General features: G+C 53.4%; 1 protein-coding gene across 1 annotated transcript in view; it reads left to right on the forward strand.

Moving 5' to 3' along the window:
* Positions 1–18016, forward strand: part of LRFN5 (leucine rich repeat and fibronectin type III domain containing 5) — a 101738-nt gene that overhangs the window by 21258 nt on the left and 62464 nt on the right. The window lies entirely within an intron of this gene.

Here is an 18016-nt window from a genome sequence, read left to right on the forward strand (position 1 = left end):
TTCCTGCGAGTCGCATCAGTGGAGGGCATGGTGGGACAGGGAACGTGTGTGCTCCTCCACTTGCAGATCTGGCTGGCTGCGTTCTCCGCAGCACAGAGCCGTCTTGGGACGAGGTGGCATGAGAGACCGGCCCTCCCCTTCGCGGCCCCCCCACCTCGTTCTGTCCTCACGGCTCCTGCCTTGGCCTGTGCGTGGCCATCGGTGTGTGCTGTGCTGCAAGATGTCCAGGTCTTCATGCTGGACCCGTCGGACGCCCGGTGGGGGAGCGGCGCTTGAGCAAACCTTGCCCTTGCCCTGAGCTGAGAGCCGTGATGAGAACGAGACCATGGTGGGCACCTAAGCAGGTGGTGCGTGGAGCGGTGGGCAGTGCTGGTCAGTTCCACAGGAGGATAGGTAGGCACTAGTGTTGGGATGTGTGTGCATGTGTTTGCGTGGGCATGTATTTATTTTATTTATTTATTAAATTTATTAATCGCCCATCTGGCTGGTCACCCAGCCACTCTGGGCCATGTACAACATACAATAAAACAGTTTAAAACAAAATTCTACAATAAAAACATTTTCTAAAATACCCTAACCCACCCCAAACGCCTGCCTGAACAACCACGTTTTTAATGCATGGCGGAAGCTCATTAAAGAGGGGGCATGACGGAGTTCCCTAGGGAGGGAGTTCTACAGAGTGGGGGCCACCACAGAAAAGGCCCTCTCCCTCGTCCCCACCAGTCTAGCTGTCCTGGCTGATGGGACAGAGAGAAGGCCATCCGAGGCTGATCTTGTTAAGCAGCCTGTCTGGTGTTGCTGGAGATGCTCCTTGAGATAGGCTGGGCCGGAACCATATAAGGTTTTAAAGGTCAAAACCAACACCTTGAATTTGGCCTGGAAAACAACTGGCAACCAGTGCAACTCCTTCAGCACTGGAGTGATGTGATCTTGCTGGCGGCTGCCTTTAATCAGGCGAGCCGCCGCGTTCTGTACCAGCTGCAGCTTCCGAACCGTCTTCAAGGGTAACCCCACATAGAGCGCATTACAGTAGTCTAAACGAGAGGAGACCAGGGCATGTACTACCGATGGGAGCAGATGGTCGGGAAGGAAGGGGCGCAGCCGCCGTATCAGATGGAGTCGGTACAGCGCTGTCTGGCTCACAGCTGATACCTGAGCCTCCATGGACAGCTGGGAGTCCAAAATGACCCCCAGGCTGCGGACCTGGTCTTTCAAGGGCAGCCGTACCCCATTCAACACCAGGTCAACATCCCCCAGCCTCCTCTTGTCTCCCACCAAAAGTACCTCAGTCTTGCCAGGGTTCCGCTTCAGCCTATTCCTCCCCATCCAGCCACTCACCGTCTCCAGACATTTGGACAGGGATTCTACGGCCAACCTTGGTGAAGATTTAAACGAGAGATAGAGCTGCGTGTCATCCGCATATTGATGACACCGCACCCCAAACCTCCTGATGATAGCCCCCAGCGGCTTCACATAGATGTTAAATAGCATCGGGGAGAGGATGTTGCACCCCACAAGTAAGTGGCCACGGGTCCGAAACCTCCTCTCCCAGTGCTACCCTCTGGTACCTGCCGGAGAGGAAGGACCGGAACCACCGCAATACGGTGTCCCCAATGCCCAACTCCTCCAGGCAGTCCAGGAGGATACCGTGGTCAACGGTATCAAAAGCCACTGAGAGGTCGAGGAGAACAAGGAAGGAGCATTCACCCCTATCCAGAGCCCTCCTCATATCATCTACCAAGGCGACCAAGGCCGTTTCTGTCCCATGCCCAAGCCTGAAGCCCGACTGAAATGGGTCTAGATAATCAGTTTCTTCCAAGTGTGCCTTCAACTGCACCGCCACCACCCGCTCAATCACCTTGCCCCAAAATGGCAGATTTGAGACTGGGTGAAAGTTGTTCAGAACTTGAGGATCCAAGGAGGGCTTCTTTAAGAGCGGTCTTATCACTGCCTCCTTGAGGGCTGATGGCATCACTCCCTCCTCAAGGGAGGTGTTCAGCACTGCCCTGATCCCCTCACCCAGCCTCTCTTTGCAGCCCATAATGAGCCAAGATGGGCAAGGATCAAGTAAGCAGGTGGTCGGCCTTACAGATGAAAGCACCTTGTCCACTTCATCAGAAGGAAGAAGCTGGAACCGATCCCACAAAACTGGTTTGCCACAGGTGCCTCTTGCTCACTAACTGTATCCACAGCGTGCAGAGTCACACACGTAATCCGATCAATTTTATCTGCAAAGTGCCTTGCCAAGGCCTCACAGGAGGCCTTAGAATGCTCCAGTGCTGCAGGCAGTGACTTGGTACCTGCATTTAACCCCAGGGCCTCTCTGCACCACCCTAAAATCCTCTCTTTACAACGGGGCTTTCTGCTTCCATTTTAAATGCAGGATCACCACGGACTCGCTTCACACGCGCTTCCTTCCCTCCCTTCTCCCCGTATCCGAGTCTCCCATTATTTTGCATTGATCTCACTCCTCTCCTTGCAACTCTTCCTCTTTTCGCAGAGGGAACTCAAGTGGACCACAATTGGGTAATTTGATAGCTCATTATCTGCGATCCATTTAAAAATGGAACAAAGGGCATTTAGTGTAGGAGACGCCTTGGAGGTTCATGGAGTCATGTAAAGAGCCCGCAAACTTCCGTGAGGGAGCCATCTCAATCGCAGGATAAAAGCTCCGTGTGAAGACAGCCCCGCAGGCTAAGATTATGGTTGTGTAAGTTGCCCAGATAAAAGAACTGGGCCACTCACCCACAGCCTGCTCCGCCCTGCCTTCTGGCAAGGACTGGAACCAGAAGAGAGAGAGGAAGCCCCTGGGTTTTAGCTCACCTTTCTCTGAGTGGCCCTGGGGTGGGCTGGGGGGCAGCAAAGTGGACCCTGCAAGCCCCCCTCCCCCGGCCAGCCCCAGAGCTGGAAGGAAGGGTCCTGCACTGAAGACGTGGCTTGAGTAACGCATCATACCCCCTGCCTGTCCCCCCCTCTGAGCCTGTCGGAAGCCCCTGGAAAAGAATACCTGTGCGTAAGGGAGGAGGACTCTTCTGTGCAGGTTGGTCCCACCCCACCCCCTTGGGCCTTCTGGCTGGTCTAGTTTGGAGGCAGAGTCGGGTCAACGGCCTGCCTCACATGGCCACGGTGCGCTCTGGCCCTGACTGCGAGGTGCGCTCGGCTGCAGTTTTATTCTGGTTTAGTTCTGCGTGTATTGTTACATTGTGGTTTTAATGCTTTTGTAGTTTTGCATTGTTTTACTGTGCGCTTGTTGGTTTTAACTTTTGTGAACTGCCCGGAGAGCTTCGGCTGTGGGGCGGCGTAGAAATCAAGCACGCACGCAGGCGGCCCTGGGCAGGCGGCGCTTCCTCAGCGGCGATGGGCTGAGAAGGGCAGGCTGCCTCGTGGCCCCCCCCTTCAGGCTGCCGGGCAGCGCGGTGCAGCCGTGGGCTGCCTGCGCTCAGCGGCGTTTCAGCCTGCCCCACCGCCAGTGTGCCTGGGGAACATTGTTCTTGTCGGGGGGGGGGGGCAGCTGGGCATTCTGACTCTGGTCCCAGAAAGCTGCTGTCACCCAGAAACGACCCATTGGCTGCCAGGCACTAACAGGAGGCTGGAAAGCCCCACAGCGTGTGGGCGCTGGGAATTTGATGCAGGCACCCCAAAATCATGAAATCCACCTTCATTGGCTGCTGGCTTCTGGATGCCCAGGATATTTTGCCCTCCCAGGGCTGCTAACGCCTTCAGCAAGTTATTGTAGCAGGTTGGGATGGAGCCTTTCTGGTCTCTGGCAGCTCAGGAAAGGAAAGGCTTTTTCGACCTGGCCAAAGAGCATCCCAGCCCAAGGTCTTGCGCAGCGCGTTTGCTTCCCGCGTCGTCGTATCAACCTCGTCCTTGATCAACTTTTTATGGAACGGTTCAAACAGGGCTGACTTTTCTGTGCCAAACCCATAAGCGTGTATTTTATTTAAAAGGCTGAGACACTAGAATGCTGAGTTCGAACCAAGAGGCCCATAAAGGCGGCCGCCACCGCTCCTGCGGAGAGAAAAGGACCGGGAGCTCGGTCTGGTGCAAGGGACAGACTCTGATTTGCCTCCTTTGTGATAATGCCAGCATTGGGGGCAAGGAGGGGATGGGGCAGCAGCTGATGATTTCCTGGGAAGGGGACTTTGAAAGTCAACGAAGCTTTTTGCAGTCCAAGGCAGACTCCTTCCATGTTTAGTTCCAAAGGGAGCTTATTTTAAAGCTCTTTTTAGTTTCACAGTGAAGGTGCTTGATCTGCCTCTTTGAAAAAGGATGAGAGGAGATGAAGTCCTTCAGGGTTCTGGGATTAATTAAAATGAATCTAATAATAATTTGCTGAAAAATGTAGTTGAATATGAGATTGAAGTCCTGTGACGGTCGTCGTCTTCTCCAACAGGGTTCAGTCCATGCGTAGCTGTGCTGTCATCCTGGGCTTTGCTGGTGTTTAGGAGACAGATCTTGGAACACGGACATCCCCCGCTTGAGTGTCAAGGTCGAAAGGGTAGAAAGCAAGGACCCAGGGCAGGCAAAGCCCCACCCACTGCCACTGTGATGGGTTCTTCCTGGTGACGGTCAAGAAGGGATGTCCTTGTATGTACGGTGCCTTCCCCCATTCCATGCTGGTGAGGTTCCATGAGACATTACCAAGGAGAAGAAAGGAGGGAAGAGAGATGTGATGGCTGCCGCACTATTTCTCTACTCCTGGCTAGTTCTACCTGAAGGTATCCCTGAACATAGGAAGCTCCCTTCCAGTGGGTCCATCCCCTTGGATGGGGCACTCTGACCAGCAGCAGCTGTCCAGAGACGGATGGAGGGGCCTTTCCCAGCCCTACTGCTCCTAGAGGTCCTTTGAAGTGGAGATGCTGCATGCAAAGACTCAAACTGGCACCTTCTGCACACGGAGCAGGGACTCCTCTGCCACCCCCGCTCCGTGGCCCTTTCCTGGACATCCCTGAGGGGTGTGTCCGGAATGCCTCCTTGCCAAGCCTTAGGTTTTTGTACTGCTCTCTTCGTCCTCCTTGGCTTGGAAGGTTCTTCTGCCTGGTATAATGATGCTATTCTCTCCTTTTTTAAAAAAGCCATCTCCTTTCTCCTTCCTTTCCGTGCTTAACTGTCATCTTTTACAGAGTCATAGAATCATAGAATAGGAGGGTTAGAAGGGGCCTACAAGACCATCGAGTCCAACCCCCTGCTCAATGCAGGAATCCAAGTCAGAGCATCCCTGACAGATGGATGTGCATCCTCATTCTGAATGCCTCCAGTGTGGGAGAGCCCACCACCTTCCCAGGTAATTGGTTCCATTGTCGTATTGCTCTAACAGGAAGTTTTTCCTGATGTTCAGCCGGAATCTGGCTTCCTGTCACTTGAGCCCATTATTCCGTGTCCTGCACTCTGGGATGATGGAGAAGAGATCCTGGCCTTCCTCTCTGTGACAACCTTTCAAGTCCTTGAAGAGCGCGATCCTATCTCCCCTCAGTCTTCTCTTCTCAAGGCTAAACATGCCCAGTTCTTTCAGTCTCTCCTCACAGAGCTTTGTTTCCAGTCCCCTGATCATCTTTCTTGCCCTCCTCTGAACCCTCTCCAGCTTGTCTGCATCCTTCTTTAAGTGTGGTGCCCAGAACTGGACACAGTACTCCAGATGAGGCCTAACTGGGGCTGAGTAGAGGGGAACTAGTACTTTCCGGGATTTGGAAGCTGTGCTTCTATTAATGCAGCCCAAAAGAGCATTTCCCTTTTTTGCAGCCACAACACATATTCAGCTTGTGATTGACAACAATTCCAAGATCCTTCTTGGTTGTAGTGTTGTTGAGCCACGTATCCCCCATCTTGTAACTGTGCATTTGGTTTCTTTTTCCTAGGTGCAGAACTTGGCATTTATCCCCATTAAATGTCATTCTGTTGTTGTCTGCCCAGCGCTCCAGCCTATCAAGATCACTTTGAATTTTGTTTCTGTCTTCCAAGGTATTAGCTAACCCACCCAAATCTGTGTCATCTGCAGATTTGATCAGCATTCCCTGCACCTCCTCCTCCAAGTCATTCATACAAATGTGGAAGAGCACTGGGCCCAGGACTGAGCCCTGCAGTACCCCACTCGTTACCTCTCCCCAGTTTGAGAAGGTCCCATTGAGAAGCATTTGAGTCTGAATCTGTAGCCAACTGTGGATCCACCGGATCGTTGTTTCATCTAGCCCACTTTGAGCTAGTTCGCTCATCAGGATATCATGGAGCACTTTGTCAAAAGCTTTGCTGAAGTCGAGGTATATTATGTCCATGGGATTCCCACAGTCCACAAGGGAGGTGACCTGATCAAAAAATGAGATCAGATTCGTCTGGCACGATCTGTTCATGACAAATCTATGTTGGCTGAGTTGACTTCTTTATTTTTCCCCCTTACCCAGTTGAACAGTTGGAGACCATGTTGTCAAAATGTGGCTTGAGCTGAATTTTACACGCACAGTTTGTATTTATGTATGATCTCCTGTCCTACACCTCATTCTCCCCCCGTGTCTTTTTTTTCTGTCTTCTTTTTTGTTAGATTGGAAGCCTCTTTGGGGCTTTGCTTCTTTTCATCATTTGTGTCTGTGGAGACGTGTTTCCGATGGAGAATGGAAAACGATGACCTCCCATTTTGGCAGCTGCTGTGGAAACATTGGAAGTCGCCTTAGGCTGAGTCAGAGCCACCCCATCCTACGCACCCTTGGTCCCTCTAGCCTGGCACACTGGCAGCAGCAGCTGTCTGGGATTTCAGGCAGGACTCCTTCCCAGCCCTATGTGGCAATGCTGTTGGGGATCAAACCTGGGACTTGCTGCATGCAAGGCAGGGGCTCTGCCACCGAGCCACAGCCCAGGCCCGCGGAAGGGAAAAGATTCTTGTTGGGCCCAAGTCTGAGGCCGTGCTTCTGAACGCTCTTTACACACAGGCCAGCCAGCCGGCAGGATCGTGACAGCAGCACGTGGACCAGGGCAGCAGGGCATCCAGCGGTGCTTCACGTCCAGGGAAAGCCTGGTTTAGGCGTGTTTGAACAACACTGCTCAATCCTGCAGCAATGTGAGGGCAGAAAGGGCCGGCGCTGGGGCAGATGATGGGTGAGGATTAGAGGAGCCACGGAGTCCTTTCCAGCTCTATGCTAGGGCAGCAGGAGCTCCTGCCAAGCAGGAAGTAGTGGAGGGAGCACCTTTCCTGTTATCGACCAGCCCGTGCCTTATGATCAACAGGGACGCCTTGCTCGTAGTCCCAAGTGGGCGACAACAGGCAGGGCATTCCCTGTGGTGGCACCCTGTTTGTGGAACTCCCTCTCTAGCGATATTAGGTTTGCCCCTACAGCCCAGTTGTTAAAACAAAGATTGAAGAAATGTTTATTTGTTCAGGCATTCAGGTTTTGACACAAAGATGGTCCTAGTGAGAATAATGGATGCCTTTATTGTATTTGAATGTATTGTGATTTTAAGGATTTTATATTTTTTACTTTATGGCTGTTCTGGTATTTTGTGGTGTTGTGTGTGGTTGGGGCACCCTGTGTTCCAGAACTGGAATAAGAAGGCCAGGATAGGGAAATAATGAATGAATCCACAGATCAAGTCCAGTTCAGATGGGAGGAAGGAAGCAGATGCAGGGAGAGTGTGGAAGAGGGGGACGGTGGGGCTGAAGTTGAGCCAGGTGCAGGGGGCAGCTGGGCCACACAGGCGGGGTCCCCTGGGCCTCCTCAGGGGTAACAGGAAGGAACAATTGGGACGGACCATGTTCTGCAGGAGCTGGGCGAGACATGGTGCTCGAGGTGCCAGACGTGGTCAGAATCTCTAGCAGAAGGCAGCAGCTTACAGAGGCAACTCCAACGTGAGCTTTAGCCCCACCGTGTAGGAAAATGGCCCCTTGCCCATTCTGAGGAAGGCGGTCCTGTCGGGGGCTTCCAGTAGGGCCTCCCATCTCACGAGGACATCGGAAGCTGCCTCATGCTGAGTCAGACGCTTGGTCCATCTAGCTCGGTATCCTCCACATGGCCTGGCAGCAGTTCTGCAGGCTTTCAGGATGAGAAGGGTCTTTCCCAGACGTACCTGGAGAGGCTGGGGTTGTGCCTGGCATGGACCTCTTGCATACAAAGCCGGTGCTCAGCCATGGAGCAGGATCCGCCCTATCCCCACTGCCTACTGCAAAGAGAACATTGTCAATCATCATCACCATCATCATTTTAATTTCTGTGTTGCTTTCCACAAAATGTGCCCAAGGCAGCTCATGACACGAGAACAGCAGTACGAAAACACGGAATGTGGTGAAACGTTGAGACTTGGAGACTGAGCATCTGAACTCCTGATGATACATGAGACCTTTGATACCCTGCCAAGAAGCTTGGAGTGGTGCACATTTTATTTGTTCCATAGATGTATACAGTGCCCCCCAGAACGAATATTTCCATGGTGATCACCAGAGTAGTAAGAACAATAGAATCACAAAAACACCAAGTTACACAGCAGCTGTTAAAGAATTCTTCTTCATCATCTTCATCATCATCATGGAGGAGGAGTCCATCACTAGCTAGTGTCCAGGATAGCTCCACAAGGAAAGAGCCATGCAGAGAGTCAGGATCCCCTGAGGGCTGGATGCTGGCCCCAAACAGGAGGCAGCCTGGTTTCTTGGGAGCATCTGACCTGCTGCAAGAAGCTGTCTTGTGCTGGATGGACCCTTCTGTGCACCCGTGCTGGTTGCCGAGAAGCCCCAAATCAGGCGGTGGCATGGCCAAAAGGCGCGCTGAGTGCCAACCATCATGGTGGATGTGTTCCTGTGTCCCTCAGATGAGTTTATTAAAGCTCTTCAATGTTTGCTTGATTAATTTTTAATGTCTACAGGATGAATTGAACACAGCCCAAAAAATGAATTAAAATAAGTGCTCATAAATCATTTACCATTCTTGGCTCTTGCAAAAATTGTTTCCACTGTAGCACTTGTCCTTTTTATAAGTCATTATTATTCTCCATCTTTTACTGTGTACATTCCTTACAAAGATAAGAACACTGTGTCTCCCAGAGATCCCAATCACTTTTTCTTCAGGCAGAAATACTCAGCTACTCTGTAGCATCCCAGAACATGTTGGATTAGCTTTATCTCCCTTTCGGGATTATGGATGGGGAGTTCTTTAGTGAAAAATGCTGCAAATAAATCTCTGTTTTTAAAGAACCAAAAGGAGCACATTTGTTTCTAGCACAAACTTTAGAGTAAGGCAAAGACAAGCCCAAGCTGCCTCTTGTGAGTGTTGATCCACCAGTAGCGTTGCAGCCACAAGGAAAAGGTCTTACAAATAGGTAGAAGGGTGTGGAGAGCAGGTGGGGAACAGCTCAGGATGTACGGATTCCCCACCTTCCGTTCCGGTGGGGAATCCGCCCGGGGCGCGGGCGATCCGTTCCTCCCCCCCCAATCATCCGGAGCGGCTCCGCTCTGCGAGGATTGTGCAGAGCTGCCCGGCTTGAGGGAGGCTTACCTGGCCCGTTTGCCTCCGCGCCGATCTTAGAAAAATGGGGATTGGCAGGATGTGCCCATAGACTTATACGCAAAATAGAGCCGTGAATCTTGCATATAAGTCTATGTGTCCATAGATGGTTCCAGTCTCCCCTTCGCATTCCAGGCCAGCTATGCGGGGGCAGCAGCTTGACAAGACTGAGAACTCTGGATATATGTAGGCACCTTACTCTGTACCTAGCTCCTATTGCAATAAAGGCATTATAGGTGCACCCCTTTGAGCTGGCCAATTGATGGAGCACGCTATACCAAAACCATAGCTTCACCAGAAAACACATTTGAAAATCTTTGGAATCTGTTAAGTGAGGGACCCACACCCGGAATTTGCACATGGACCCGTCTTTGTACTCTACACTTTTGCACTTGTTACCCATGGCTTCAGGTATTGGGCAGTATAGAAATGTAAATGTTGGTAGGGAACACGTACGTGTGTGTGTGTTTGTAGGGATATATGAGAATTCCATTTTTGCTTGCAAAATATGCAAGCATGCCCCATTTGAAACTCCGAACGCAAGCACAAGCACGAGTCCGTCTACAGCACAAATATTCGTTGAACATGTGTTCATGTTCGTCTCATTCCCAGTTCCCAGTATGATTTGTCCCAATTTACTAATTTGTGCAAATTCCCCCGATAGATTGAATCAGCCCCACTTTAGACTATGGAGGAAATTTGTGCAGATTGGGACATAACAGGAGATTTGTCCAAGTCTCCTGTTCGGGCAAAGCGAGCAAGCGATCACAAATGTGAAGGGGAATTGGGTGTGAGATGATGTTCAGAGAATCCTGGTGACCTCGAACATGGCTTGTCCAACCATCCCTGTGTGTGTGCGTGCGTGCACGCGCTGTTGCATTTACGTCCTGCTTGTGGGCTTCCCCTTAGGGCATCTGGCAAGTGGCAAGTTGACCACTTGTGAGAAATGGCTGCCGGACTGCAGAGGCCTTTGGGCTGATCCAGCGTGGCTGCCCTTATGTTTTTAGCAGCTGCTGGGATGCATATGTTGTGGGTGTGCCATGAACCTGATGTGCCTGCTCTTTCCGTAGCTAGCCAGGTGGCCAAATGCAGTTGCTAATGATGGCTCCTTTTTACTGACTCTGCGATATTCTTGATCCAAAATTCTCCACACTCTAATGTGAAAAAACTGAGTCACTCCTTGAAAAATGGTGATTAGATGGACTTGGGAAACCGTGACCTTTGCAAACAAAATGGCTTATTTCCTATTTCCTTCCCGTTCCAATTAGCTGCAAACACATTTCTGCAACTAAAATGGCTAGAAGCTTTAAAAGGTACTGAAGCCTCCTGCCAGAAGAGGGCTGCAAGAGAGTGAGTCCGCTGCCTGGGCACCGGCATCATGGGTCGAGGCTAGGGTTGGCGGAGAATTTCTCCCCGAAACTTCAGGGGGCCGAGCGCCAACGTGTTCGGCCACCTGAAGAAGTTTCGGGGAGAAATTCTCCGCACCCCCCCTGGGACGGGACTTACCTTTCCCGAATGTCCCTCCCGGTGGCGGGTCCCGGCAGCGGTTCATCGGGTCTTTGTCAGGGGCGGGGGCGGCAGCCGATCTTTCGACCGGCTGCTGCCACCGCCATTCCAATAAAAAAAAAAAATGGCCCCGTGATAGGCTACGTGACGATTAACGTAGCCTATCATGGCTAGATCTGCAAAGTCAGCCGTGATAGGCAACGTAAATCGTCACGTAGCCTATCACGGGGTCGTTTTTTTTTTTTTTTTTAACTTTTAATTTCGCGGGCGAGGCGAGGCGCCTCCTCCCCGGCCTGAATTTCGGCCAGGCGAGGCGGGAAGCCTCCCCCCCCCCGGCCTGAACTTCGGGGGGAGAGCAGCGAAGCGCCACCCCCCCACCGCGAAAAGCTGTGAGACCAGGTAAGTGACTTTCGTCACCCCTAGTCGAGGCCCTCGGGCTCCAACGGACTTTGCATCATCCATCTTGCTGGGTGTCAGTGTGGACAGTGTGGTCTCCCCAGAGAGCTTGGGGTTGGGGAGTGGTGGTGGTGGGGGCTTTGGTGAGAATTCCACTGGAGAAGCCTCTGGCTCCTTGGCAGGCCCCCGGTTCCCAGTGGGCCCGGCCTGCCAGCTTCTCCAGGGCTTTCCTTGCTGGAATTTGGCTCCCCAATGCACCTGCCCCAAGCGGCCGCCGTGCATGGCTCCTGCTGTGGCCAGGCCTCTGCTCGCAGGAGCTGGGCGTCCCTGGCCTGGCAGCTTTGCCGCAGGCCCTTCTGAGGTGGCAAGGCCGCCCTGCAGAGAGGCCTCCGCCCCCAGTTCACCGCAGCCCCAGCCCCAGCTTGGCTCCGGCTGCCCTTGTTCCGAAGGCTGGTGCTTCTTCCTTACGGCTGCGTCTTTCACAGCGGCCAGCCAGAGCCCTCGGACCTTGGGCCCACCTCCGAGGAGGGCTTCGGAGGGGCGAAGGGGTCTGTTGCCTTCTCGGCCAGGCCTGTCCCAAGTGGAGCTGCAGCTGGCCACCTTGGGGGCATAAGAAGCCGCGGGAGCCCTCCCCTGCCCCCGCCTTGCCATTGACAGCGGCTGAGCGCAGCTGGCGCGTTCCCTCTGGGCGGGGCAAGCTGAGCGTCTCCCGCCGCCTCTCGCTCGCTTGCCCGCATCCCGGGGAGAAGCAGCGCTGTGGGCGCCCTGCCGACGGGGCCGCTGGGGCCGTGGGCTCCTTCACCTGAACGCCTGAGTGCGGAATTGGAGGGTTCAGGCCACACCGTGGTACACTGGCACGTGTACCCTTTGGGCTTAAACTCAGCAAGAATACGTTCCCCTCCCCCGGTTTGCAGTGGGATCACCCCGCTGCCCTTTCTGGAGGTCCCCACTTCCTTCTCACCTGGGTGGGAAAGAAGGCAGCAGCTGCTGGGGTGTGGCTCTGCAGCAATTCCGGAGGCGCCCATGAGGGAGACCCGCCCTGTGGTGGTGACCTGGACCTGCCGGCCTCCGTGGCGCACGTGGTGGCGAGAGAGGAGGAGAGGCCCCGCCTTGGCCCTCCGGGGAGACGCGTCCGATGGGAGCCCGCGCCGCTCCGCCATGGCCCCGATGGACTCCCGTGGCTTCCAGCTGGCCGCTGGAGGAAGCAGATTGCTGAGCGCCGGTGCCAAGGCAGAGGTGGTGGCTGTCAGCTGGGCCTGCTCCCTGGCCATTGCCGGCGCTCCTCCTCCAGGCCCTCCAGAAGAGCGCCAGTGCGTCGCCTCTCTCGCTGCCAGGGCAACGGGGCGGGGCCCCCGCGGGGCCCGTGTCTGAGTTCCCTGGTGCCCGGACGGTCTGGGCTGTTGCAGCATGGAGAGGTGCTGGAGACTGGCTCTTGTTCCTGGGCTGCCGGGTGGGGAGGAGCTGACCAGCACTGGCAAAGAAGCAGCGATTGGATCAGAAATGCATGAAATTGCCCCACTGACTCAAGGAGAAACCGTTTTGTGAAACAGGTACAGAGCCGCTTCATTTAGCTAAATAATTTTGTGGCTTCTTCGGTGCTTTTCCTTGAGAGCAAGTCTAATTGAATTCAGCGGGACGTGCTTCTTTTTAGGTATGCCTGGGGCTGCACTGTCAGGCTCCGATTCCCGCTTCTGCCCTCCAAGAAAAATTACATCGTGGAGTGCCACGCAAGCCTTTGGGCTTCTTTCCAATCAAGTGCTGCTGGGTTTTTGCTAGGCAATCGTATTTATTGGACAAATGGGAACAACCCAGGCTGAGATGAGTTGAACGACTTCCGGCGGAGGCGCCCTAGAGGTGCCTCATGCCCCCTTTCCCCCGTGCCCTCCAAGTGTTTTGGGCTACAACACTCAGAGTCCCTGATCACTAGCCATGCCGGGGGCGGGGGGGGGGGATGATAATGATAATTGCTATTATTCACATTTCTATACCGCCCCATAGCCCCAAGCTCTCTGGGCAGTTTACAAAGATTAAAAACATTAAAAATACTGTATACAGAGATTAAAAGCCATTTACATTAAAGCAGACAAACACACAATGTGCACAAGAGAATATATATCTGAAACGACTTCAAACAAGCAATCTCAAGCAAATGACCATAACCATAAGACAATCCAGGATTGATTAAAACTTAGGTTCTGTCAAACGCCTGGGAGAAGAGAAAGGTCTTAACTGGTTACTGAAAAGATAGTAATGTTGGCGCCAAGCTGGCTTCATCGGGGAATCATTCCATAATGGGGGGGGGCACCACCAAGAAGGCCCTCTCCCTTGTTGCTGTCTTCTGAGTTTCCTTCAGAGGAGGCAGCTGGAGGAGGACCTTAGATGTTGAGCGTAGTGTCGGGAGAGGCGCTCCATGTCAGGAGAAGCACTCCATCGGGCATTGTGGTCCCAAGCGGTGAAAGGCTTTATAGGTTAAAACCAGCATTTTGAATTGGGCTCGGAAACATGCAGGGAGCCAATGCAAGCAGGCCAGAGTTGGTCTTGCATGTTTCGGACTTTCTGGTCCCCATTATCAACCTGGCTGCCACATTTTGCACAAGCTGCTGCTTCCAAACCATTTAGTTGTAGTTCTAAATGTCTGGGAGGCACCGTATTGCCTCTCCCTGCACCAGGCCCTGGGCCATGCTAGCTCTCAGGTGCTGTCCTCGCCCACTGCAAGTGAGCCCTGGAGATGGGTATATTTGACCCAGTCTGGGTGAAGTGCTTCGGGTTTTCTGGAGCACCCTGGCCCCTTGCAGAGAAGGGATGGGCCAGATGTGTTTGCAGCTCAGCTGTTCTGCCGTAAGTGCGGCTGTGACCTTTGCTCCCTCCATTAACAACCCCAGCTTAATTAGCTGGTTGTACTTCTCTCCTCAGGCTGCAAGGATTGTGGCTTTTGCTGTCTCCAGCGCTGGGTTGGAGCATGGCCCAAGGCTGGGCGTGGCGTTCAGTATTGGTGCCCATAGCACACGCTGGAAGAATGGAAGGGCAGGCGCCCTTCACAGTATAGCCCCAGGACTTCTTGGTGCCATGGCCTCTCCAGTGGGAAAGGAGACTGACCTGTAGAACAGCTTCCCCCAGCCCAGCACTCTCCAGGTTTTGGGGGGGACTACAACTCTCATCACTCCCAGCCTGCCTGCCCAGTGGTTGGGGTGATGGGAGCTGCAGCCTTGATGTAGGAGAACAGCCACTGCCTGACTGGAACACACAGTCATGAACTTCAGTCCAGTTTGGAGGCCTGCGTGAAATGAGGGAGCAATCCCATTTTTGCAAGCAGCTTCTAAGGCTCCAATCCTATAGGCACTTCCTGGGAGTAAGGCCCATTGCACTCAGAAGAGCAGACATGCATAACATTGCACTGCAAGGCCTGTATACTGGAAGGCCTGCCTGCCTAGGTGCAAACTAAACAGAGCGTGCCTTACCTTTGAGTAGGCATGCACAGGATTCCTCTGCATATTTCATAAATATGCCAGGTAGTACAGTATTTTATGCTAAGCTATAAATGATGCATTTTCTTATGTTAAAACAGTAAAAGGGGGCTGGGTTCGATTAGAAAGTAAGTATGGCACATACTTTAATGTCCCCCAAATGTTAGTGCCCCCGCCCCTGCAAGGGTATCAGAATTTCTGGAAATGTCACTGCTTTACATCTGCACGGCCTGCTGCAAAGAAAGGGCTGGAATTATCCTGGGAGCTGCAGACTCGGCGTGCAGGAGGGCTCCTCAGCTTCGGTCTGTCTCCCTCAGCGTGCCCTCCCTTCAGGTGTCTCTGCCCCAGAGGGGGTGGGGAGCGGGGGGCTCCCTTACGCTCATCCCACAGGACAAGGCTCATTCTGGCATTCTGAGCTGCTGAGCCCCTTTCCACACGTGATGCCTTCTCCCATGCCAGTGCGCTTGTCTCAGGTGGCTTCCTCCGAGGGGGGTGGCGCAGAGGACGTCTTGGCAGGGACCTTGCCCGTGGGCCCCCTCTGAAAAACCCACGTGTCTGGTGCTGGGAAGGGCTTGCAGTGACCCTGACCCCCTTGGCCCCGCCTCTGGAGGCAGTTGAGCCCCCGCCCCCCAGCAGTCTTGGCATCCCTGCAACAGAGCAGCCCCTCGCCCTCTGCAACCAGGTGATCCAGAGGGGTGGAGCATTTTCAGAGCAGGGCTGTTGCGGTTCCACTCGTGGACGTTTTGCATTGCCCACCCGATGCGCCTCTGCATCGTAGCAATTGAGAATGGGGGGAAACAAAACCCTGAAATACATTAAAAATTCATAGGCCGCAGCAAATTAATATCAAATCAGTGGTGTGTGCTGGTATCTGGAATTAACACTATTATGCTAATCACTAATCTGGATTCAAATTGGACAACTTGAAAGCATAGAGACATTAATAGCATTTTAAATCAGATTGCCCGAAACCTGCCAGTGTAACCACAGCCCGGTGACTGCCACAGTGTGTTTCCTCCTGCATTTTGCAGAAGTCGTTAACCATCTTCGGGCATCCAGATGGAATGTATGGAGGGCAGACGGGGACACCGAGTCCACTCCCAGCTCCCCTGGCTGACAGGGAAGGTCTCTGCAGAGGCTGGAGCTTGTGTCTGCCGTAGAGACTCCACGGGATCTGGAACCCAGAGCCACCAGGGTTCCCGACTGGGCAGAAGACGGCAAACGTGTCGAGCCAAGCACGGGTCCAGCCTCTGGTCAGGCCTTCGCCATCAGCATGGGGAGGCCAGGACCAGAGCGGCCCCAGAGTGTCTGCCCTGCCCTGCCCTGCCCTGCCCTGCCTGCCCACCCCACCCCACCCCACCCCACGTTCTGGCCAGACACTGAAGAGGGCTCTTGCCGTGTCTGCAGTTGGGGGTGCTAGAAAGGATGCTGGAGGCAGAAAGGGGGGAGGGGCCGCATCGTTCCAGAAGGGCTGCTCCCCTCCCGACATGGGTGTGTGCACCTGGGCCCCTCTGTGGATGTGGGCCCTGAAGTGTTCGAGGAAGCTTTTGATGGCTGCTAGTCATGGTGGCTGAGCATCCTCCAGCAGCAGAGGGAGAAGGGAGCGGGAGGGCGAAGCTGCCGTGGTTCCTGCCCCTGCTTCTGCGCTTCCTGTTGGGGCCTCTCGCTGGCCACTGTGTGGACAGGATCCCCGACTAGAGAACCTGACCCAGGAGGGCTCTTGCCTGCCGTGGTCTTTTAATGAATTCTTACAGCAGCCCTGTGCGGTAGAATACAGCTCTTCCCATTTTATGGAGGGGAGACTGAGCCCAAGAGAAAGGGGCTCAGCAGCTCCGCATCGGTATCGCGTATGTGGACCGCGCCGCCAGTGTCTCTCTCAGCATCCATCGTGGGGAGGGGATGAGCTGTTCCCCTGGATCTGGGGAAGAATGGTGGGAGGGGAAGCTGAGGAGAGGCCGCTTTTGATCCTTGGCCCCATGAAGACTTGGGGGTGCCGCTCTTGGGTTGGGGCGAGTTGGCTCTGCCCGGCCTGAACACCCACGCCCTGTGCCTGCAAGACATCAGCCTGGAGTGCGTCAGCCTCCTCGAGGGCAGGAGAAAATCTCCCCCTTTCTGCAAGACACACCTGTGTTCTTCCCGAGCCGCCTGCCACAAACGTCCCTGCGTGGTCGAGAGAGTATGCATGCATGCATGTATTTCTATACTGCCCAGCAGCTGAAGCTCTCTGGGCGGTTCACAAAAATTAAAACCAAAATGTACACAGTAAAACAATGCAAAAATATAAAAACATTATAGAATCATAGAATAGTAGGGTTGGAAGGGGCCAACAAGGCCATCAAGTCCAACCCCCTGCTCAATACAGGAATCCACAATATTAAAACCACAATATAACAAAATACCCAGAATAAAACCTATTTTATTTATTTTATTTATTGCATTTATACCCCGCCTTTTTTCCTCTTGCAAGGAACCCAAGGCGGCTTACATTATCCTCCTCCTCCATTTTATCCTCACAACAACAACCCTGTGAGGTGGGTTGGGCTGAGAGTCTGTGACTGGCCCAAAGTCACCCAGTGAGCTTCCATGGCTGAGTGGGGACTAGAACCCGGATCTCCCAGCTCCTAGTCCAGCACTCTTGCCACTACACCACACTGGCTCTCCTAAACCTAGCAGCAGTGCAGAGATTTAAAATACAGATTTAAAACAGCAAAGCTAAAAGACTAGAAAGCTAAAATGCCTGGCGCTGGAAGGAATACAACGTAGGTGCCAGGCAAACCTCACTAGGGAGCTCATTCCACAGCCGGGATGCCACAGCAGAAAAGGCCCTCGGCTGAGGATGGTCTTAAGGTCCAGGCAGGCACATATGGGGGGAGGCAATCCTTCAGATAACCTGGTCCCAAGCTGTTAAGGGCTTTAAATGTTAATACCAGCACTTTGAATCGGGCCTGGAAATTGACTGTCAGCCAGTGCAGCTGGAAAAGTACTGGCGTAGTAAGAGCTCGCTGGTCAGTCCCTGTTAACTATCTTGCTGCCCTATTTTGGACCAGCTGAAGTTTCCGGCCCATTTTCAAAGGCAGCCCCATGTATAACACATTGCAGTAATCCAGACGAGAAGTTCTCAGAGTGTGGATAACTGTAGCTAGGCTATCTCTGTCCAGATCAGGGCGTAGT

This window comes from Heloderma suspectum, chromosome 1 (genome assembly GCF_057233095.1).
Source record: "Heloderma suspectum isolate Gila_16-S chromosome 1, 16-S_ref, whole genome shotgun sequence".
NCBI classification, from domain to species: domain Eukaryota; kingdom Metazoa; phylum Chordata; class Lepidosauria; order Squamata; family Helodermatidae; genus Heloderma; species Heloderma suspectum.